Source organism: Engystomops pustulosus, chromosome 4, assembly GCF_040894005.1.
Source record: "Engystomops pustulosus chromosome 4, aEngPut4.maternal, whole genome shotgun sequence".
In the NCBI taxonomy this organism is placed as follows: Eukaryota; Metazoa; Chordata; class Amphibia; order Anura; family Leptodactylidae; genus Engystomops; species Engystomops pustulosus.
Genome location: NC_092414.1, coordinates 63,019,376 through 63,044,567, shown reverse-complemented (window position 1 = coordinate 63,044,567; position 25,192 = coordinate 63,019,376). Strand labels below are relative to the sequence as shown.

General features: G+C 41.7%; 1 protein-coding gene across 3 annotated transcripts in view; it reads left to right on the top strand.

Moving 5' to 3' along the window:
- Window positions 1–25,192, top strand: part of AFF4 (ALF transcription elongation factor 4) — a 57,110-nt gene that overhangs the window by 2,223 nt on the left and 29,695 nt on the right. For 2 of the 3 annotated variants that reach the window (XM_072146093.1, XM_072146091.1), the window contains exon 2: window positions 14,920–15,007. The gene's annotated coding sequence lies outside the window, so the exon portion shown is untranslated. The remainder of the gene's footprint in view (window positions 1–14,919; window positions 15,008–25,192) is intronic. The other variant, XM_072146092.1, reaches the window with a different exon arrangement.

Here is a 25,192-nt window from a genome sequence, read left to right as displayed (position 1 = left end):
CGAGTGCATGAAGTGTAGATTTCTATTATATTATGGGAAGGCTGATATACGATAACCCCCCAAGCCCATACCTGTCCTTCGCTGCAGTCCGGTGTCACACCTCCGCCCGCTCATGGTCTCTGTTTGGGTGCAGTATTTTCATTGCCTATACAGCGTTTTACCTCTGCAGCCGAGGTAAGAGTGCATAGCAGCCCTTTTTACTAAAATGGAATAAAGACACCCCATCGATTTGAACACTAGCTCGGAGTGCTGCCTGTTTTTGGAAATTCATATTGAGGGCACTCTAGCCAGAGTGCTTAGGGACTTTGCACCCATCCAAGTTGCTGTGCTGCGCTGAACTTTCCATTATTTAGCCCTTTTTACTAATAGAGATGAGAGGCACCGTGCTTGGGGAGAGCGGTAAACACAAGGCCATAATGCCTGCCATGCGAGCGATAGGCCTGGAATTTCTAATGATACTGCCCTCCATGTAATAGACATTAGATATTGACACACCTTCAAGCCTGACATAGACTTTATACACAGAAGCCAGCCAAGGAGCAGGACGTCTACCTTGGACACAGTGGGTGTGTTTCAGACTTTTCCTCTTTTCTTTTAGGCATAGTAGCTAAATTACAGTTAATGATCACCAATAAACCTGTTAAATTTGAGATAAAATGCATCCAGGGAAAGTACACACTGGGTACTTATCCCTTGTTTGTTCTGGCTAAATACAAGATGGCCGATATGTGTATTCTACATAACATTCAATACACAATACACATTCTGTATGTACCCACAGAGGTAAGAACAGAAATCGGTGGTGTGAGACGTCTGCAGGGGCAGATAAATGCCCTTCAGATCCACTGAATTTAGCTCTGTGCTTATTTAAAGGAGTTTTCTAATCCCAGGATTGATGATGAGTTTTCTCCCCAGGGGGGCTTCTGCATTGCTGGAATCTGTTCACCTGAAAAGATCTTGTTTTATTCAAGCCCCCTCTTTCACTAACATGCTCGGTCTGTGGAAACGAACCCATGTGTTGGTCACGTTCTACAGATGAGTACAGTGCAGTGGACAGGAGTCCTTCCATCATAGAGATATTATATTGGAAGGGCTTTGTGTCGTCTGCTGGCCAAACAGCAGCGCCTACCCTGTTAAAGACGGCAGTCAGGCAGGCAGAATGGGACTCCTTGCGTCATAATTCGCTATGATGGAAGGAGTCCCGTCCACTGTGCAGGATCGGCAGGGTCTGAGCAACACTTCAGTCCATTTCCATGTGCTCATAAGGTCCATGTGCGGCGGGTCTAAGACAGAATATAATGTAATTGGCAGCAGAAAACTGTTTAAAATGCCTTGTCTTATATCAAGCCTATTACAGTTTTTGGTTCTTTTAAAACTAGTATGACCAAGGGTGTGGGGCCCTTGCCCTCCTGCAGATGGGCGATGACTTAAAGGAAACCTACCACTTCTGATGGTAGGTATGAGATGTAAACACCGGGCACCAGCTCAGGGTGAGCTGGTGCCAGAGCTTACCTTAGCTAGTGTTTTAAACCGCTATATCGCGGTTTAAACAAATTTTGATTTACCTCTCCGAGGTAGCTTCGGTGCTGCGCGCGGCCATGCGCGCGCGCGCGCCTCCATACGGAGTGCCGGAGGCGTCACGCGCGCATGGCCGCGCGCAGTGCCGAAGCTACCTCGGAGAGGTAAATCAAAATGTGTTTAAACCGCGATATAGCGGTTTAAAACACTCGCTAAGGTAAGCTCCGGCACCAGCTCGCCCTGAGCTGGTGCCCGGTGTTTACATCTCATACCTACCATCAGAAGTGGTAGGTTTCCTTTAAGTACTTGTAAGGGTTTTTTGCCTTCCTCTGGAACAAGACCGTAGGATTTATCGATGGAACATAATCTACTATGATTTTATTGCATTTTCTCACTGTTGTTACTGACCAATTGTTAGAATTTTTCTGGATTCTGAGCCGTGCCAAACCAGTGTAAATGGACCGTAAGTTCTTGGTCACACACTGCAGTTTCGCAGCGAATAAGTAGTAATGATGTGGTAGCAAAATACATTCATCTAACCATCTTATAAGATTCTTTTTTTCATTTGGGAGTAAGAAGGCTTTCACATGTTTGCTTATTTTGAGTTGAACTGAATTTTTAGTGCGGTAATTGAGCTTCTCCTTACCAAGGCCTGGTTTACATCTTGTTGAATGGGTTTTGTTGCAATAACTTCTAATGACCTCTCCTTCAAATCACTTTTGTCGGCCTTGTGAGTGTACTTTTGGACCATGTTGGACCGGTGTGCATCCGTTTACCACAAACAGAAAGCTATATGGCAGTGTTGTAGACTGTAGAAGGCGCTGCCAGGGTATAAACAGATGATCCTAACGCCATTAAGTTCACTTTTATTAAAATGTCCCTTCCCCAGTGTTTTAGATGACCTGTAGTTTGTCTCATGCTTTCTAATGTATAATTTTTGTGTAAGACCTGTTGCACCATTTGCTTAGTCACTGGAATACATTGTAGGCTTCTTGAAGGAATTTCAGCTTCTTTTCCTGGCATCTATTTATCATGCAGTTCTCCTGATGTGAACAGTGTCTGAGACTATTCTTTTTATGTGGAAGATTAATCTTTTCCTCACTACAGTGTCTGACCTTGTGTATAAGCAGGAAGGGAAGGTATAAATGCAGCAACATTTATTTGATGTGTCACAGACCTTTACGTGCTTCCGGCTCCACTGTGCGGCTTTAAGATGGGTCAGTCTTTGATGGCCGCCTACAAGTACATTAGATAACTCTGAAAGAGGACCTGTCACCCTTTAAAACAGCGCTAGGAGCTGCTTACCAAAGACTTCAGGGGAAGGTACTTGAGTTGCTAAACCCTGGCCTGTCCTGTTACTTCTAGTTATCTATAGATGGCATCCAGCGCAAGGTACCACTTAACCGACCTGCCATGGGGAATACATATTATTTTTCAAATGTCAGGGGTCATGTCATTAGTGAGTAAGCCTGGAAATGACTTGCCAGCTGCGTGGTAATTCTATTCGGTCCCTACCTGCTTAATTGGGACACCACTGTACCGCCACTTAACAGGGTGCTATGGGTAAAAGTTCATTGAAGTGGTTGTCTTTAGAAAGGTTGGACCGAGTTTTTTGTGCTGTTAGAATTTTAAGCTATGTGTTTTTGTTTTATTATTTGGGATTCTGGGCAGTAGAGGGAATTACTTCGTAAAGGGGTGGGTTCAGGATGGCACAGTAAGCCAGCCCCATGCAATTGAACACCAAGTAATGCAGAGCCCTCATGAAAATTCCCACCTTCTACAGGTCAAATGACTGGAAGGGGTTGGCGATTACATTGTTACCCGGCCCTTCAGTGATGTCATTATGCGAACCAAGTCCCTCCCTATCTCATGGTGACATGATGTGAGGTCATGATGTCAGATCATATGGCCCTGTGATTCTATTTCCTGTCATCTCCTAACCATAGGAGTTTATTTTAATATTTAGTATTTGTTTCAGATTGGTGGAATCAAAATTGAGTATAGCACGTCAGCTACCATTCATTCGAATGCATTTAACAACGAAGCCCAGACTCTCCTTTCAGGGTTAAGAGGATGTTTTTGGATACTTTTTTTTTTTTTTCCTGTTTGGCAAAGCTCCAGGGCATTCTAAGCTGCTATACTGAAAAAAAATTTGAAAGGTATGACGCTTGTGTTTTTCAAGCATTTGTCATAAGATTCTAGGTTAGCGTCTATTATTTAGAAACTATAGACATTCCTTGTGTGCACTGTATGGCACCTTCATCAGTGCCTAGTGACATGTCAGGCCATGTGATTTGATATGACAAACCTCATTTTAGTTCCTTGTGTCCATCGCCCGCTGTTAGTGGATCATTATTCCCATTTTATACTTCTATCCATTTATAGAAGTACTGCCCCCCTCCCCTGACTTGTAGTACTGAGGCCCCACATCATATATGCTAATGAATTCTTCTGCATAGTGCGTGCCATCCATAGGCATATTTGTTTATGTAAGTCTCTGACTCCGTAGACATTGCCCTTTGAGCAGTTTTGCCTTCTTTCATCTTCTATACTGTGCACTCCTCTAGGAGGACTGTAACTTGACCTACTGGCATATGTCTATTCATATCCGACAGGCATGCCCGCCGCTGCAATAATGCTTGTGTAAGGGCTCAAGTCTGCATTTCCAATCTGAACAGGAGCAGATATTGTGTCTTTATTACATGTCAGAAATTAGTCGTCTACTGCTTCTACCACAGGTTTTTTACTATAGCCTATGCCCTATGCCAGTGGTGGCGAACCTATGGCACGGGTGCCAGAGGTGGCACTCGGAGCCATTTCTGTGGGCACTCAGGCCATCGACCCCAGGACAGAGTTGACCAAACAGGACCAAATCCACCGAATCTTGCTGCAGTCCCGGGAAATTTAAGAGATGCTTCTCTCAGCGCTATTTCAAAGCAACATTTTATTGGCTATTTGGAACTGCGGGAAAAGTGAGAAGGTGTTGACAGAATTGCAATATATTTGGAGGTCATCCTGTTGGACCCACCATTGTTACTGTACAGACAGACCCTTTAGTGAAGCTACAATGACAGTCTGAATGTGCCCTCCTTTTAACTGTATTTTTTGCCTCTGGGGGGGTGATATGATTGAGAGATGTTGAAGAACAGGTAACAATATGTTACTGTTTAAAATGCAATGTTGGCACTTAAGTGGATTTTGGTTATAGTTTGGGCACTCGGTCTCGAAAAGGTTCGCCACCACTGCCCTATGCAATGGAGAGTGTTACACCTGCCCATATTTAGACTGGGCAGTAGACATTAATTGTGCAGTGTCTGAACCTGCTGATTTCAATGGGATTGGCCAACCATTTCATGTGTATGCTGTAGTCCTGACTCTTTGCTGACTGCAGATGTTGGGGAGTAAGCCAACCAGAATCTGGGTGTTAGAGTTCAACTGCCCCATCCTTTTAATTTCATGAAGTAGAGAGCCACCCTCCCTCCCCACCCCCTTGTACCAACTTGTACCACCGAGGAGACAAGAAACCATGTTTTTTGCCTGACTCGCTGCCAGAATCTATCACATGAATAGACGCTGTAGTCAGCACTATAGGTAGTCACTATGTCATCAGGTTGTACCGATGGGAGGATTTGAGGGGAAGTGATGTAGAATTTACATGTGAAATGAAGATTTCATCATTTTTCCCCTGGCACTGAGATATTATTCCATAATGGGCAGTACAACTGTATGGTGCTGGGTGCAGCATTGGTTCTTCAATGCCATAATCTGGGTAATGCAGGCAGGGAGAATTTCCCTTTTTGTTCCAACAGTGTATTTTTAGATTGGCAGTCAGTGGCATAGTCTAAGACCACACAGGGGTCAGCCACAAGGTATCAGGGCAGAGCCAGAAACCAAGAGCATTCTGGATCAAAAGCGAAGTAATCGAACTAGGAGCCAATGACATGATCGTTACTACCTTGTGATCCCAAAGTGGAGCTCCAGGATAATGCTGGGGTTGGCTCTAGGAGGCCACCAGTCTGACACTAGCTGTAGCTGGGCAGCGATAGGCCCTGGTCAAGTAACCCTAAGCGTCTAAGAGGGGAAATGTTTCCCCCTTATTGGGCTTCAGCTACCATTTTTCTATGGCTCAGTATCTTTATTGCATGTAATCTTGTATCTGATGTCACATGCACGCTACTGTTACACCGCAGGCATAAATACACCTGTGTTGTGTGTTTAAGAGAATCCGTCAGGCAAAATAACTAAACTACAACAGCCAGGCAGCCATGTTATAGCAGAACATGTCAGGTACATGTGTAGCTGATGTCTGTGTCTCATACATGTGTATTAGGAGGATGCAGCATGTCAGCAGATGCAGCACACACACCAGAAATGCTTTACTATACATTACACACAGACATGAGCAGGGGGAGGAGAGGGGAGGGGGAACAGGGGTGACATCACTGCCTCTGACCATGTGACCAGACTAATTTACATAATAAAGAAAAGATGATTTTATAATGATTAATGTATGAATTGACTAGATAAAGGTTGGGATGGGATTCTCGTGAGCTGCTCCAACAGTTAGAGGTGACATGACTAGTGGCACAGACCTGATGACAGGTGTCCTATTTCAAGTGAGTTGAAATATATGACTTTTCGAGTGCTGGGAAATTTCTATTGCTCGTCATGGCTGTACCTACCTGGGCAATGTTGGATGGGTTATTTGCTTTATGTTGAAAAGTGATTATTTTCTAGCTATTTTCAATGTAGAAATGTTTTGCATTGTAGTAGAAATGATAGAGATCTCTGATTACCTAGTGATAAACTTATCACAGAAAGCCAGCGCCGTTCTGGTTTTGTTGTAGGGATTGTCCAGCCCCATAGACTCTTCTAAAACTGCTTAGAATGTTAGTTCTACCCCAGATCTTCTGCCGTTCCTCTCTGACGCCTCCCAGTCTGACTGCTGCAACCAATAACTGTGTAATGGTGATACGTCACATGTCAGGAAGGCTGGTAATGAAAGCTGCAAAGTTCAGTATAGTAACGATTGCTTTATTTAATGTATAACCTTCTGTCCCTAATGGGTAGAAATTACAAAAACGAGAACATGGCTATTGGATTCAGGACTTGTAAAGTAAGTTTGGATGGAGGAAAAACTTTTTTCTAAGTTCCGAATTTTTTTTGTATTCCACTAAAATAATCAGCTTCTTTTGGGACTCATGCGGGTTTGTGTTCCTCAACCATTGTTGGATATACGAGAATCGTTAATGACTAACTTCATGACGTACAAAGCTGTGGACATTGCTGGTGCATTCTGGCTGTATGGCGGCCATGGATGTTTAGAGTCAGAGTCTTATCATCTGGCGCTCCATATCTGTGCAAACAACTAAATGTGAGCTGAGCCTTGTAAAGGCTAGTGCTCGTCTGTCTCTCTAATGGCAATTCTCGCATGGCTCCGGCTTCTGCTAGATACACAATGGATACACATTCCAGATATCCACATTCCTGATTCTATAGGATTTTACAGCCTAAATCAGTTGGAAGATAGTAAATACTTCTAAATAATATTTGTATCAGATATAAGATCATCCATTAAGTGTATAGGACAGCTAGTGATCAGCCAGATCAGAGCAGTATCACAGCCTGGGACTAATATAAGAAATATCTATTTACTGTATGCACCTGGCCGTCCATATAAGATTATTGCTGATCAGTAGACATTCACTGGTTTGTGTGCAGAAATACTTTTTTCTCTCTTGACCTCCATGGACTAGTATTAATGCTGTATTGCTAAATTATAGCAGGGTTTGTTCTGCTTATCCCACTGTATATCCTTTTTATTTTTCCTTAGATTAGGCCCAGTTCACACCAGTATTTACTCCTCCATAATTCTCTTCAGTCACTAAAATTATGAAAGTATTACAGATCTGATAAAATGTCCATAGCTGGTAGTGCACAACCTTCAATAGTCTTCTGTTTTTGGAGTGGCATATGTGTATTATATAAATATATATATATTTTGTCATCTTTAACAGAAGTCTAATGAATGTTATGCAAGCAGACTCGAAGGGAAGCCATTATAAGTTGATTGAAAACAGTGGGTATTTTAACTGATCAGTTACAATTTGATTACCATATAAGTGACTGAAGAGAAAAACGGTCCCAACGCATATATGAACTAGGATTTGGCTGCCTGGTCCCCAGAGGGAACTTGATGTAGTCTCCTCCTTTCACATTGTTTGTCCAGACTCCACTTTAGAAGGTTGGTGTGTAGAGGTCTGAATATGGTATGGCAAGGATAGTATGATTATAAGCTACAAGGGCTAATAAAGGCTTCATTAAAAACTGATTAAAAGGCATAAAGAGAAATAGAAATCCATGTTAGCGGCTATGATTTCATTTGATCAGATATTTGCATTGTGTACATTTTGGTAATGTTAGGAAGCTAAAGGACATGTGATAATGTCACTCTTAGCTAAAAGAAGGGTTGCAGTTAATAGAGCTCTATAGGAACCTGTCATCTGCTGCATATATGAAATTGATCGCTTTTAAAAGCGATTTTTTTTTTTTTTTGATCTGAGATTGCACATATACACAGCTAGGAAAAGGATATGAACATTACTTACTGATGCCCCATCTGACACTAACTGTATCCTTTATCCAAAAAAGACCCAGCACAGTTTTAATCCCCAAAACATTATTTAGGTTTTAGTGGTGGGGCAGCTCACATAAAGGATCGGATCTTTTGTATGTTTTTATCCATTGTGTGGGCTGCCCCACCAATAAAACATGTAAAGTAATGTTTTGGAGAAGAACACTGTGTTGGATATTTTTTGGATACAAGTTTTACTTTGCTTTGTTTGTCCGGGCACCATTCACTTGAATGGCGGTAAGGTAAGAGAGCTGGTTATTTGTGTTTTGTGCAAAATCCTTTTGTACCAGACATTCCCTGGTAAATGCAGGTTAAAATCAATGGCTTGTCTGTTTTTTAGCCTTATTTATGCCAATGGTTGAATCTTTGTTTATTTCACTAGTTTTCAGTATATTTGTATGTCTCGCTATCTGAAAATGTAATTTGCTTATGTAATATACCGTATAAACTGGAGTATAAGCCGAGTTTTTCAGCACCAAAAATGTGCTTAAAAACCTCCCCTCGGCTTATACTTGAGTCAAGAAAAAAAAAAACGGTGTTCTCTCCTTCTGATGCCACCCATAGGCAGGTCCTCTTCTATACAGCGATGCTCCAGACAGCGCAGAGACACTGAGCCGATGTCAGAGCATTTCTGTATAGAAGAGTACCTGCCGGGGGGTATCGGAAGGTGAGTTCAGTGTTTGTTTTTCCTACATGCATTATACTAGGGGGCAGGGGGTTGGCAGGCTATCTACTGTGGAGGCTGTGACCAATGCGTTTCCCACCCTCGCCTTATACTTGAGTCAATAGGTTTTTCCAGTGTTTTTGAGTTAAAATTAAGGGTTTCGGCTTTTACTTGGCCGGCTTATACTCGAATATATATGGTAGTAAATATGTACGTGTTTCCAGGACATGTGCTCATCGTGTTATTGTCAATTTACTATTCCATAATATTTTCCACCCTCTTGCCAGTCTTGTACTTGTGAATGTGGTTTTGCAGTTCATTGTACAGTGCTGAACACTGTGTGATAGAGCAGAGTACACGCTGTTTATGTACTGGCGCTGTGCCTCGCTTCTGGCAAGCCCAACTTCTTCATGGGAACATGCTCTTCCCAGCCTGGCAGTGGAGACACAGAAATCTCATAGGCAAGTGATGCTGAGCAAAGGGGAGTCTGGTTCGCCCTGTGTCTTATGCGTATAGAGTGGGCACGTAGGTTTAGCATGTCCTTATTCAGCCACAAAGCACACGTTTTTGTTTAATTATTACAATTAGTAAGTACATTTTTTATATGCCTTTTATGTTTTTATATCGGTGTTTATATTATGCCGACTCTACTATGAAAAGTAAATCTTTTTTCAGTTTAGTTGTATTTCAGATACTTTATCATAGACCTGGTGCCTGCAGGATTCCCTTTAGAATCATGTGGCTTTTTTTGGTAACCTGAAAGGAAAGTTTTACTGACAACAAAAAAGGTTTATGGAGTGTTGTATGTTTTTACTATAGTGAGTATATGTACTCTATAAACACTAGTCTTCAGTCACTGAAAGGTGACATTTACAGGTCGTATTTTCTAGGATAGAAAGGTCATAGTTTGCTTTTATTATGTTTTTAGAATACACTTAAGCTAGATTTACTGTAAAGGGAAACTAAACCTAGAAATGAATAAACATGCCTTGGATTTGGTTATGAAACTTTTCTCCTTTATTATTCTCTGTAATGGTAATTTGAGTTGGTAGTCGTGTTATAAAGAGCTAAAGGAATCCCTCACCTGCTGCCATTCTGACACTTCTCGTGTCCTTTCTTACAAGTCACTCACTGTTAAATGGCCTTCTATCTATGGCTGAACCTTTTCTCTAGACTTACCAGTTATAGACTTATCAACTTAATAAGAGAGAATTGTTCTTCTCGACTCCGCACATATTCCTGGGAATTCCCTGGCACGCACTATTGGAGGTGACTGGAATGCATTGTTCCATCCCCCCCAATACACACAAAATAACACAAATGCTTGACCTTGTGGTGAGAATGCCTTCAGGAAGCACTAAGGGCATGAACCTCGGTCTGACTATAGCAGCCTCAATCCTACGAAACTGAACTGCCCTTCTGATATGAGTTCAGGGTGATGACACTGTACATGGGGCGGCTGTCCTTTGTCTCTTGTGAACTCTGAAGTCTTAACTTTCTGGACAAGCCCAGGTCCGGGATATTGTACATCTGACACATTTTCAGTTGCCTTTGGCCATAGTACACTGCCATAACTGGGTGCAGAGGTTTAGTGCTGCTCTTTTTCTCAATACTTATGACAGATGTACATCATAGTGATCCTCCAGTCTAGACCATCACTAAGGGAAAGGTCTCTGTAAGACCCCCCATGAGATCACATGGACAGGTGCTGAGATGAGCGATGTTCCCTGCGTCAATACTGCTCTTTTTGTGTATTAGTCATTTATTTTATGTTGACTGGAGAAGACCTAATATTAGAAATGCTCTTTCTGATGGACCTATTTAGTGTATAATGAGGGTTATTTCTCTCTGGCCTCCTGAAGATGTTACTTTTAGCATTCCTTAGAAGTGGTCTGGTCAGACTGTTCCTTTTTCTTCTCGGTAATAGATGGGCTCTCTTGAAGCGTGATGAACTTGCACTGGGATGACCTTAGACTGTGCGTAGCCAGGATTTTATAGTCATATTTTATAGTCCTTAGTCATGAGTTTGACTTGCCGTTATTAAAGCCATACACCATAACTGCTTCACTCAGCCTAATGGAATCACAGCTGTGAGAATGTATTGCAAGCTTTTTAATCTCAGATGAGAAAAGCCACATAATTATTATAGTTAAAAGGTGTCCTAACCTCAGATTTTACCTTTAAAAGCTGACTATTATAGGCTGGTCCTAGCACACGGTCATCTTGAGTAGCAGCGTTAGTTTGGCTCACTGTCCTTACAATAAATTGTGAATATCGTATCCTGTAATCTGGCTCCATCACTACACAGAGCTTTGTTATACATGCTGGGTCTGAATAGCTTATTGGTGGGTGGTGGTGGCCCGATGCCCATCACTCCAATATGATATTGATGACGCCTAAATCTCAAAGAATCCCTTTTTACATCGATACAGTCATTGGATTCCAATTTATAAAACTTGTCACTTGACAGATCAGTGCTGATTGGCTGCAATGGTTATTTGTTCTGATGCATCAGGTAGTAAAGGGGAAAAATAGATTGTCCACAAATTGGAGTATATTGGCGAATGCTCAACTGCATGGAGAGGGGAAAAAGACCTCGCATGTTTTGGGTATCAATTACTATAAAGTGATAGAACTCTGGAAGTGACATCAGTACAAGAACCGTGCATATGTAGTGTTATGGTAGAGCTACAGCACTCAGGTCTAAGATTGACTGACTGAAAACCACAGTTCTGGAAATAGGGGTTTAGCTCCATTTGTCACCATTGGAGGACTGAGTGGATGATTCTTTGTTAGTAGATGGTAAATGTTTTATGTGAAAACTCTCACTTCAACCCTACATAGGACTCCCATCCACTGTAATAGCAAGTCAACTGTATTAGTAACTTACCGTGTTGTGTCCCTATGCCCACCCCATCACTTTCCTCCAAGTTTTTAATGGATTTTCATCCGTGGACCTTTGTGGTTATGCTCCTGTGTTCATACTTGGCATATGTTGTTACTCTCTGTTTTAAGGCAATGTAATAAAAGGCTTCACTGAATTTACAAGTTGTGGTATTTTGATGCGCTTAGTGAAGTGGGGATTATACAGCCAGTATCGGTATTTCATTCCTCGTGTAAATGTACTCTATTAAGGGTCCCATAAGGCCGCCTCTCTGCCTGTGGGGTCCCATGGGTCATATTGTGCTTATGTCTGTGTGTTGTCACTATTGATTCCCCTGCTGATGACTATTCCCATTCAGATGGTCTTTTTTCAGTTCCCAGAATAAAGCCATCAGTAGTACAGCTCCTTGTTGCAGTGTGATATCAAGTACTTGTTATATCACAGGCACCAGGAAGTCCCCATCCCCCATCTTCTGATCTCCTTGGCTTATGTAAGTACATCAAGTTTCCTCTGGGTGGACAGTGCATTCTCCTAGGCTGCTGAAAGCATCTTAGAGAAGAATGTTAATTCTATTGTGAATAGTTTTATTATGGGGTTTTTTTTTTTTTTTCAGTAATGTTCCTTAAAATTTCTGAGCCTACAAGTCAGGGTTGCAGAGACTGGGAGGTGCAGTAAGAACTGTATCCTGTCGACTAAAGGAAACACAGGAATGTTTATGTGGCTTGTTCCAGGCAGGCTGCCGAGCACTGGCTGTGGTGGGCTTCATTCCAACATGAACTAGGAATTGCAGTGCAGTACTTTATGTTCATAGCTTGGAGCAGTCTTGTTAAAGTGTTATTGTTAGACTCTCTTCATTTCATTTTGGTTTCTCTTGATAAATTCTCCTCCAGATTTAAGTGCCAAAAAATGCTGGCACAAAATAAGCTTACCGGTACAGGAGGCGAGATGCTCTGCACTTTTATGTATACACTGTCTGTACTCAGATGTTATCATTGTGTTTTCCATGATGGCAGGCAATGCCACAAAATGATATCAGCCATGCTAGTAGAGGTCAGAAGTTCTGACTGACCCCCTCCTATAGATTGGCACATGAGAACAGCTATAAACCTACTTGGTACCATTCAGCTCATATGGTTAACAGCACAGAAAAAAACCTAAGGTAGATCTTTCATTGGCTGCTTACAAGAGCACAGTGTTCCATAAACTAAGTTTAAACCCCACCTATGACTTTTAAAATTAAGATGGGATGGAAAAATAGTTGGGAGTGGGGGGGGTGTCAAATCTTTACCCTCATCATTTGTATCTGTTCCTCTCTCGATATATCCCATCATTTTATTTGTCTTTGCAGCAGGTCTATTGCACTGGTCTCTAAAGGGAAGTTTAGAAGTTCAACATCTATTAGCTGCAGTTTTGTTTTTGTTTTTTTTTGTTTTTTTTTGCATAACCGAACCTTCATTGCACCTTTCCTCACCTGAGCCCCTTTTTTCTTCAGTTTCAGTGGGACTCGGACATGGACCCTAAGTGGTTGTATCAGGTTAGCAAGTCATTCCCTATCCTGTGGGTAACAAGCTAGTCACTGAACGGGACCCCCATCAATAAGTGTGTGTGGGACCGGCAGGTCAAGCATTCGATAGTATCTGTAATGCACAGTGAATGGAAGTACTGAAGATGGCCAAGTACAGTGCTCTGCAACTTTTGACCGTCCCTTTCTTTTGCCTGGAGACAGAGGATGAGAAAAAGGCCCCCATTCTCTTGATTGCTGGGGTTCCTGTTCTTGTGAAGTGGGTATCACAGCAGATGGACCCTCAAATATTAGCTTCTTATTCCCAAACTGTGTGTAGGGAATACCTTGCTAACTTGGTGCAACCTCTTTAAAGAAAATATCGTCTTAAGGGGGTTCTGCCAAGAAACGAGTTAGGCCTTAACTTGCTCATCGGTGGGACTCAGAGAGACCCCCACAGATCATGAGAATAGAGGCGCCCGATGTACCCTTGTCAGATCCCTTGTCGCACCCTAGTTTAGTGGAGCAGGCGGCCAGGCATGGCTGAGCTACCCTGTTCATCTGTATGGAGCTCTTGTAGATTCCAGAGTGCCGTACATCAGCTCCTGTGGATGGGGCCCAACAAGTTCTGTGCAAAAACCCTCTAATCCCTGTTGATATCGTAAATATAACATGTTAATTGGCATGGGATATCTTACCTCACCAGTCATGAGGATGGGCGTTGCTTTCCTCTAAGTAAATGGAGCAGCAGGTCAGTCATGTGACCTGACCAGATAGATAAGTCATTCATTTTATCTTGGGTAGTTCCTTAGAAAATGGGTGAAGCTCTAATCATTAAGGGATGTGGGAGTCCTGTTCTTGTCAGTCTTTCTTGTATGTCAAGCAACCCACCTGAGTTCTGGTTGCTTGACATCTCCCATTTCACCGATCTCGTACAGTTTATTTCCATAGGAATACATTAAGTTTCATTTACATGGAACATTCATAAAATTTTCATGTGACTAGTTCTGGTGTAACAAATAGATCATGTAATCCGTGCATCAGACGATACTGGAGCCCTGCAGGAGTCAGCCTGAGCAATGTGGCATTGTGTGGGGTTATCTCAAGTGGAGGGAGAATAATTCATCTCTGTGAACATCAAATTTATTTTTGGCTTAACATCACGTTGTGCCACATATCGCCTTTTTTTATGTGGTTTTCATTTCTGACCATATTCCCTGAGCTTCAGGGCCATTTAGTCTTGTAAATGTGGTCCCCAGTTCCTCTGGAAATTGATGGTATTAGATTATTAGATTGCTAATTTTGTAATGATTTGTGCCTTAGAGATATTTCTATTCTGTAATGTTATTTCTGGATCATTACTTCTTGTGCTACTACTTGTATTCTCAGAGCTGTGTTACTGCACCTGCAGAGTACATGCCACAGTAAACAGCCTGGATTTTGCAGATGTGGCAGAAATGATGTGAATGACAGGGACGCCATGATGTACATTGAACTGCCTGCAGCTATAGCAGTAGAAGAAATTGTCTTGTACTGGTGTTTCCTAGTTTTGATGCTTAACCTCCCTCTTTCTAATAATGAAAAAACCATGTGATTCGCTTCTCTGAATAAATGCCTCCTTTTGTTCCAAATTGGATTTGCTATTCTGTCAATAATACAGTTGTACAAGCTTTGAATTAAGAAAAAAAATAAACTCTTCTTTTTAATGTTCCCTTTAGGTACAAGTGGGGGAAGACACAAATCGTAGAAGCATGGTTGAAGCGCAGGTATTCATTCTGCACACAGACGGAGTGGTGGTGATAACTGGTAAAGTCTTATCTCTATCTTTCTCACTCTCTCTTTCTCTCTATCTCCACTATTCTTTAGGCTGGGCTGTCTATCTATCTCTAACCTTTACACTGGGTTTTCTATCTTTCTAACCTTTAGTCTGGGTTACCACTTAACCGTTTGACAATGATTGCGCTGTATAGCTGTAAAATGGCAAGCAAGCCCCATTGCGGGACAGTATTGATAATGGCACGATGTGTTCAAAAAAAAGTAACATGTCTTTCCTGGGAGTGCACTTGTTATGATGAGATCCAGTATCAAAAGTGGTCAAAACCCTCGTATTCAACAGACTAAATGTTCTATATATTTCCCCAACTGGTGGTTAGATCCAATCAGGGTTTAAAAAAAAAAAAAGATATCCACATGTGCAGCTACTTGGACTTCCTTTTATATCCCAGTGTCCTGTGTGTCCTACGGATTTTGGGATGCTCGCCATAGGTAATATTACAGAGAGAAATCCCCATGCTTAAAGGTCTTGTCCGCATGTAAGAAAGTTTAACAGGATAATTACAATACTTTATTAGGGTTGCCCATATTGTGCTTTCTCTCATAAACTTTTTTTGAAGTTTGCTAAGGTAGGTACAATACAGGTGACCTCATTAAAGTACTTGTCCTGGTAAACTTTACCAACAACGTTAAATCTTGGCTGCTACAACCTAAAAATATGGACCTTGGACAGCAAATGACGCGGAAAAAGGTTTGGAACAGATTTTTAAAATAACAGCATATGTATATCATATGGTGCTGGAGGAGTGATTGATGTTGTAGTATATTGATTAAAACATAGTTAGAAGAATTGATGCCATAATATTCTTAATGCACACGTTGCTCAGCTGAAATGTCTCAACCAATATCTCATTGTATGCATATGTATTCCATTACCATAAGGTTAAAAGTTTCAAATGGACAAGCAAAAATGAGGCAAAAGTGTTTCCATGTTGTACTTGTCTAGCCATTAACGTCTGTGGGTACTCGAAGGCTGCAATCACACACTGTGTTCTTGGTCTGTTTTTGATTGCACTAAAAACGCTTGCATTTTTGCATGTTTACTATGCGTGTGGCTGCTTTGAATCCAGGTTTCTTCCTTTCTGGAAGTGTAAGGAGCTGTATTAACAATTTCACAGCTGGCAGAAATTAAGGAAAACTGATTCAAACCAGCCAAATGTATGGTAAACCTGCAAAAAGGCATACATTTTAAGTGTGTGTAAACAGGGACCAAGAACACTCCGTGTGTCTGCACCCTTAGTGTATCTGCGCACTTAGTGGAATTGTTGTTCCCTTTAACTCTTGGGCAAATCCCACCTGTCACCAAGGACCTTATTTTCACTAAAGACAGGTTACCTTTGTACTACTGTACAGAGCTCACAGCCTGGTGAGCCAACATCAATGGGGGAGTGAGGAGCTGTACAGGAGCACAAAGGTGGGGGCTGAGAACTGAGGAGCCTGCAGCATATACAAGTCACAATCAAAGCCCAGCCCCTGTGACTACCCCAGGATTCTGTCCGGGAGCAAGGTAAGTTATAACACACAATTATATTGTAATGCAAATGCTTAGAAAAGGCAGAAAGGCAGATTTACTATGCAGCTGTAATGCGCTTTTGCAACCTGTCTTTGGTGAAAATTGGGTCCCTGGTGACAGGTTCCCTTTAATCACACTGCCATCCCCAATCCACCCGGAATAATCTGGTTTCTGAGCTGTATAACGGAGTCTTTTTCCTGTGACCTGGCGGCGGTACCATGATTCTCAACAATACATGACATGTACTTGTCTCTTGCTGGAAAATACCCCGACAGCCATTTAAGGCTTTTCTGTTAGCTACTTCAGTGTGTGAGAATTTTCCAGCTTCTTTGGGTATATTCACATGTGGCAGTAAAAACAATTTCTGCAGCTGTCCCATTTGATTGTGGATCAGAGCAACCTTTTTCCTTGCTCCCAAAACAATTGATTTAAAAAAAATCTTCAGATATCTACTACATGTGTTGATCTAAAAAATAAAGATGTGTATACAGAGGTGATGGGTTCTGCTGGTATCTTCTCTTCTGGGCTAGACATGTAATACATGTAATGCATTATCTATAGCTTTCCAGTGTTCTTGCAGACAGCAGAGAAAGGAAGTTATATATCAGAGGTAGTCAGTAAGTTTACACTATCCCACTATATTTAAGCGTTGTTTAAGGAAAATCTGTCTTGGTCTGTTTTAGTCTTCAGAAAGTATTTGTGTTCTTCATCAAATACAATGCTGGAGAAGTTTCTTATTAGGAGTGTATTTTGCTATTCCCCTTGTAGTTCTTTATTACAATTTAATGTATAAATAATTTGACATCATGAACATAACAAAAACAGAGGAAAAACTGAATTACAAGATGTTCCAGGATTGTTAATGTATAGGAAAACCAGACGTGTCAGGAGATCTGACAGATTCTCTGCAAACTATAATACAGTATACATTAAAATAGTTTTTGATGAGGGAAAAGTATTGTGAAACTCTTAAATGTTTTGTCACTAATGTAAATCTATTTTAATAACCGGTTTGTGATGTGCAGCAGCACAGTGAGTTACAGATGAGTAATGTTACTCACAGCAGGGAGTGTAGTATCCTGCCTCTGCTACATACAGTAACTTACCTGTGCTGCTGTCTCCATTTCCTTCCATTATCCACGTGCTCAGAAGTCATTTGTATAAGCAAAACCATTTTAATGCTCCATTTGCAAGGCCTTTCCTGGTCCTAATCCTGCGTGTAGTTTTTCCAGCCTTGTGATTTACTTGTTTGATTAAACTGAAGATTAAAAGGATTCTCTGATTTTATTGGAAAATCCTTGGGAAGGCTTAGGCCACGGTCATATGGTGCACTTGGATTGTGTTTTGAAATGCGATTCACACATCAGTAGTTACTCCTTTCCGAATGCATTTAGATCTAAACGCTTGCACTAACATGTGGCTGGCCGGTCTATAAGGCAATATGTTTGATGCTCAAGAAGAGGTAACTCTTGAATTACACATGAGTTGTGTGGATAAGAGAAGATTGAAAGTAATATATCTCCCTAGTTTCCCACTCTTTGTGACCATCATGGCCACTGCTGGCATAGAATGTAGGTCAGTAGTGAGCCATAGGAAATGGGAGCCCAAGTAAGGACACAGTATGTTTGTGGTTTTTGTAAGGTAAAGGTTATTGTAGATGCATAAGGTCAAAGGTGGATGATTCCAGTAATTGCACAGAATGGGCAGGTCTTAACTTGTCCAGTACCTAGTATTGCTCTATTAAGAGCAGAAGTCTTGCAGTAAGCTGGTGGAGAGTACTGAAGGGTTAATCCCGCTGCCTCAGCACATGACCATTATTACTTCCTGCTCAGCCAGGATGAGCAGGCAAACATTGGATGGATTAGCTCTTTGTTTAGCCAATAACAAATTACATGTGACAGCCAGGAATGCTGCAATGAATGGAGAAGATGACATTTCTTTTTTTTTTCCCTTTAAACTTCCAGGCCTTATCCTAGCAGTGTCTAAGATACTTACCTGATAACCCTTAACCTGTGTTAAATGTACACCTATCGAGCAGTTTATAAGAAATCTGTATGAAGAAAGGAATACTTCTGTTTTCTTTTAATTTAAAGTCCTGGAGTTTTCTGGCTTCTATGGCTTCTGATACAGAATTGCTTCCTGCCTATTACTATGTTTCCATCATGACATCCTTCTATTAATGCATCTAAAAGCTAGTCCATGCCTTGTAGTGCCTATGCAGTTTTCTCCAGGGCGGTAGCACTTCCCTAGCATCTTCCTGCAGATTCAGAGACCACCAGCTCATCTGATCAGGAATCCTATGCACAGACAGAGTATGCAGCAAAATAAACATGCTAATACCCAGTTTCCCCTAAAATAGGACATCCCCCGAAAATAAGACCTAGTACAATTTTGTTCAATCTTAGAAATATAAGGCCTCCCCTGAAAATAAGAGCTAGTGGCAGACATTGCCACATCTCCCCCCAAGCCGTACATTAGTATTAGTAGATTTTTTTTAGATGCTGAAATAGTTTATGACATGGGTGAAGAATTGCAGAATAAAATCACTGACTGTTTCAGGACAAATGCGCTACAAGCAGCTACATGGACATGAAGTGGTCATTTAAGGAAAGTGCTATTGCTAAACATGAGAGAATGGGGCCAGATATTTCAATAATTCAGAGTTTGGAGAGTTATAAGGATGTTTTAGGGGATGATTTTTTGTTCACCAATAAATGTAAATTCTTGTTCATGGAAAAATAAGAATTCCCTGAAAATAAGACCTAGTGCCTCTTAAGGAGCAAAAATTAATATAAGACAAGGTGGGGACTCTCTAAGCAGACACATTATGATTACATCTAGTTCTGTGAGCTGACAGTGTGTTTTTAAACCTGTACCCTGATAATATAACCACTTTCATTTAGCTTCTGAATGTTGTACTAGTATCTGACACATAGAAAGAGAGTTGACACAGATCAGAGATGATGAGATCCATTAGATGCCTATTACACACAATGTCAGCTCTCCTGCATCTATGCGTTTTCCACAACACACTAGATCTGCTGTGCTTTCCTGTAGTGCTTTCCCAGATAAAGAACTTACCTGTCTGTAGCTTTACACTCCTCATGCTACTGCCATCTGGAACTCTGTGTCTGTGTCCCAGTGTGCATCCGTCCTGGACTGCAGGGGGCGGGGCTAGAATGCAGGGAACTGAGAAACTCGGCACCACTGCCGTCACACAGAAATCCAAGATGGCGTCCCCGACCCAAGTCGGAAGTTACAGGGTCGCATCTATAACTGTGAAATTCTGTATTTTTGTTAATAACAGGGTAACAAAATAACATTCTCTAATTCACTGAGTACATTTAAAGAGGGCCTGTCGCCCATAAAAAAAGGCACTAGGAGCTTTTTTCTAAATTGTTAACCCCCGGTAAAGCTAGCAGACCCTGCCGTGCTATACAATAGGAACGTTGGACCGCGCTCAAAGCAGTCAGAGTATTCATGAGGGGACAGGCCTAGGAGGAGGACTGCCACATGAAGCTCGTCAGTCACCACCAACCTCTGAGTGGGAGTGGCGATCTGGGGGAAAACCAGCGCCTTGGAACGCCCCCTCTTGAATACGCTCGACCGTTTTAAGCGCAGTGCGGTACAGTCTGCTAGTGTTATCGGATGGTTCCAGTAAAGCTAGCAGTGTAACACTGTTACATCTGAGCTGCTTACTTTAGCAAGTGCCTTTTTTATGGGTGATAGATCCTCTTTAAGAAACTTGTCTTCGTGGGAATACCCCTTTAAAATTTTTCTTGGATGGGTTTTCAGAAGACGGCGTATGATGAAGAACACTTCACTGAAAACGCCATATGTTTTTTATTTGGACTTTTTTTGGGCCATTACCAGGGTATGTATACTACTGCGGGGCTGGTTGGCGCCTTTGGAACTCGGTAACTGCCAGGTTCACTTTTAGGGTTTGTATTTTGCATTGCTGCAACAATATTGGGAATCCATATCTCCATGACTATACTATGATGGGTGGGGGGGGGGGGTTGTACTGCACCACTGGAGCCGTGTGTTTTAGTGAGCAGAAAGATGTCTCATTCATGTATACGGAGAAGTTCTGTTAAGTGGAGATAAGATTGTTGTGAATAAAATGGATAGTAACCTCTGATTAGCATCCTGTTTCCATTAGTAAAGGAAGCTTCTTTTGCTGTGGTTCATGACATTTGGTTAAGTAACGATTGCTGCTCCAGCGACTCTCCTGTCATTCTGCCCACTAAAGGTTTGACAGGGATGTTCCCTTTGGACAATCCATTTTGGTAGATGGGGTGATTTCCCCCCTTTCCCCCCTCCTTCCCATCTATAACAGTGGATGGCAGTGATATCTGATGGATTCTTGGAACGCCTCTGCAAGGGAAATAAAACAATAATAATGTTCCCATTGGAATGAGACATCCCCGTCTCATCTGTTTTTAGGACATCTGTTCTTGGGCTATCAGGGTTGCTGTCCCTTTTCAAGCATCTAATGTCACTGCCAAAATTGGGGATCTATGCCCAAGTCTAATGTTTTATCCACCCCACATATACGGCCCCTTTTTTAGGTTAAGCAGAACTCCAGATACGATCTCTCCAGAATGTTCCTAAAGTGATTTGAGAAAATGTGAGTAGGGTTTCTCACATACATTGATAGATTTTTTTTACAGTATCCAGGGGTAGTTCACAACAGTTTCTAGGGTGTGTGATCTTAGCCTCTTTGTATTATAGCTCTCCTGTGTAGGCATACAGGGTTTGGTAGTACTGTATTTGTGGAGTTTGGTTACTGTGGTAGGATTTCTTCTTATTGATGCATTCTAATGTGAAGGACAACTCTCTATATAATGGACCCTACCTATGTCTAACATTGCGTTGACCCATTTGGAGGGCGCAGTATATATGTGCTGAGGCCCAGCTATGAAACTCTTCACATTTCCTGTATTATGTGGTCATGATGCAACCCAGGCTTCAACCACACAGCAATGCACATCTCTGTAAGCAGTAAGGGGCTGCTTTAAGGGACACTACCACCATCTTTTACACCATTGCACTTCCAGCCCACTTAGGTAGGATGTGTTAAATCCTTTCTATCATTCCATCTTTTATGTGAAAATTTGCCCATTTATAAAAAAAAAAAACACTGCGCAGAGATGAGTCCCTTCTGGAGGTGGAAAGTCACTTCTTCAATTTCTCCTATAGTACCTAGAACTATTATATTGTATTTAATTTGACCCCGATGTTGCTGTAGTTTATCCTGCTCTAATTGCGGAGCAGGACCGGGTCTCCGTCTGTCAGAAGCAGCCAGATGCCCCTAGGGAGAAGGCAGAAGTGGTTTATTACCAAACTTGCCTTCTCCCTTTTTCGCTGCATAATACTGAAGTAGCGCTATGCAAAGAATTCAAGCTGGCACTGGCCCGGGCTCTATAGACCAGGAGGTCATGTGATCACGGTCTCTGAAGCCTGGGTCTAATAAGGCCTAGTACAGCTCTGCTCCTGCTGTTCCCCCCCCAAAACAGTGGTTTGTTATCCCTCTAACTGCGGCTTTTATAGATGCCCTGGTTTTAGTTTCAAAACATACTGTAAAAATGTGAAACGCACACACGCTTAATGAACATATATAACTATACAAATAACAATAAAAGTCCGCTGACTTGCATCCAAAACTGCAAACGCCAGTGTCACTGTGGAGCACTAGTCAGACTATATCTTCCCTGTTAGTACCAAAAATAGCGAAATAAAGCACAAGGAGCAGGAAAACAGTTAGCATTGTCAAAGAGAGATGGGTAATACAGTTCTCACCAGCCGGTCCTAAACAGCCTCCTGATAGCCATGCCATGTTTCTTGTGCAGAAATATACATCTCCCATTAAAAGTAAAAAAAAATCCCCTGCTATACTATAAAACACCTCGCCATAGTTACCCCATTGGCCTGAGACTATACATATTATATATCAAAAGGACAGTCACACCATAGGGAATTGATTTATAATGCCCACACTGCCAGGAAGTTGGAGTGGAGAAGACGACGTCAGGGGGTGAGAGCCAGAGGTGAGTAGGAGGTTTATTATTTTATCTTGAAGGTGGGGTCCCTGCTGGACTTTTTATCAGAGAGTACTTACGTCATTTTCAGAAAAAGGTTCTAGGCTTATTCTTAAGGTTTCCCAATTTTTTGTTGCAAAATTGGGTGCCTCGGCTTATACCCAAGTATAGTGTGTGTGTAGCCATGTTATGGTCAGGAATGTCTGGCTGATGAGATAAGACAGGAGGCTTCACTTTACATATCAAGAAAGTGGTGCAGAACATTTATTACCGTATATATTCTCGTGTATAAGCCGAGATTTTCAGCACAAAAAATGTGCTGAAAAACCTCACCTCGGCTTATATATGGGGGCAGGCTGGCTGTATACTGCACCCTCGGCTTATACTCGAGTCAATAGGTTTTTGGTGGTAAAATTAGGGGTCGCGGCTTATACTCGAGTATATACGGTAGATTTTATATTGGTAAATTACCCAATATTCTGGAGTATTGGGAAATAGACTTCCAAGATGTTTCCCATTCCCTCAAACCAAGCTCTCTACCTATATCCTTGTCCCATTTTTTCCTATAACTAGCTGTAGGGATCCCCGAAAGCAGTTTGTCTTGGCGCTGGGTTTGTTTTGCAACTTTGTTTATAAACTGGGAGGTACATTTTTGCATAGTCATTTTCCTTAAGATATTATGGTGTTTTATAGACCTAGTATAGGTGAACATGAATATAAATCCTTGTCAAGTCTACATTGTGTATAGGGTGCCACAATTTTTGCTTTATGTGTCTTCCCTCTGGCCATATACTGGGTATTCAGTATGCAGAATCTAGGTCAATATGATGTTGGGCTAGTCTTTAGTAAAACCTGTTTACATCAGGTTAGTAATGTGACACTATAGCCTTTTCATTTCCGATCATAGATGATGATTTTGTAGGTTTACAATGCACAACAAATTCTGGTTAAGCTACTCACCATGACTTACAAAGCCTTCCACAACTGGGGCCCTCTTTATCTTTGCCCTAATTAGTAAATTGCGTCCCACTTAGAATATCCACTCCACATTCTGTGGAACTCCCCCCCCCCCCACTGTGCACCTAAAAACCCACCTGTTTGGGTTTGTCCTTTACCTAGTGTCTCCATTTTTCCTGTGACCTTATAATTTTCAGGAAGGGTACCAGTTCATGTGGCAGTAGTTTTGAGTCTTCTGTACTTATTTTATATGAAGTATGTGAACCCCTTATTAAATGTACGGCATCATAGGATTATGGGGCTCTATAAATAATTGGCTTGTTATCCACTTGGTACTTTGTGATGTGATGGAGGCAAAAGCAGTGCAGTGCCTGTAATTGCTGTTGCTGTGGGGATAACCAAACCATGATACAACCTGATACCATGAGAGTAAAATGGGATGGATTGTCTAACAGTAAGCGAAATGTCCTGTCATCAGTCCAGCATGACAACTGTGATCATGGCCAGGCATGTTTGACATGTTACCATGTGGATTCTGTCATCCAGCCTACAGTGACATGAATCAGGCTGTGGCCTCCGCACAGGAAATTCGGGATTCTCCTCTGCTTACACAAGACTTGACGGCTCTGTTTTTTCTGAATACGGTACTTTAATTCCTCATGAAATGTATACCCTGTGCTGTACCATTCCTCTTACTTATAACTAATGCACAATCCCCTTCAGTCATGATTTATTGGACAATGTAACATTGTATGGGGTCACACCCCCGACTACTAACACTCAAACAGTTGTCGGCTTATTAAACAATTTCTAGAAGGAATAATAAGTGACTTTATTTATTAAGTGAATTATTTTATCAAGGTGTTACAGCACCTTGTTTTTTTTGCCATGTCCATGGTGTAAAATTACTGATCTGCAGCAGTGCCAGGCAGCAGGAGTTGGAGTCTTGATAAAAATGGGCCACAAATGCATATTAAATTATAAAAATTATCAAATTTCTTAGGGTTCAGGCCAGGGGAGAACAACATTCATTAGTCTTAATGTCCCAATGCTCCACTTAAAGGGGCTGTACCAGTAAGCAGCACCCTAGATAGACTTACAACCAAAGTAAAGCACAAAACCCAGAGAAGATAATAATAATCAAAATAATAATAATAATAATGATAATAATAATGAAGAGACCCCGTAGCAGACAAAAGTACAAAAATCTTCCCCTTTCCTGCCTCTTCTTTTTCTCCCTGTGCCACACTGCAGCTTCTTCTCTCCTCCATGTGCTGCTCTACTGTGTCCCGCACTGGTTGTATACACCAGCACCTGGGCCCAGAGCAGAAATGTGTCAGGAGCATCAGAGGATGCAAGAGCAGTACAGCTGACAAGTACTCGCCACTCCTGAGGCCGGCCTGGTGTCACAACCCCACCTATCAACTGAAGGGTTTCCCATAGACTTTTGTAGACTCTGTAGCCCATTTTGGTAGACCAATAGTAGACTGTGGGGCACAGGACACATTGCCAGAAGTTCTGACAATTGGACTTGTATCCCTTATCTTGTGGAAAGGCGATGATTGTTTATGGGAAAACTCTTTTATAAAATATGCAATAATCCTGATTTGTTTTATTCCTGGAATCGTCCTTAACGGCCCTGGGCCC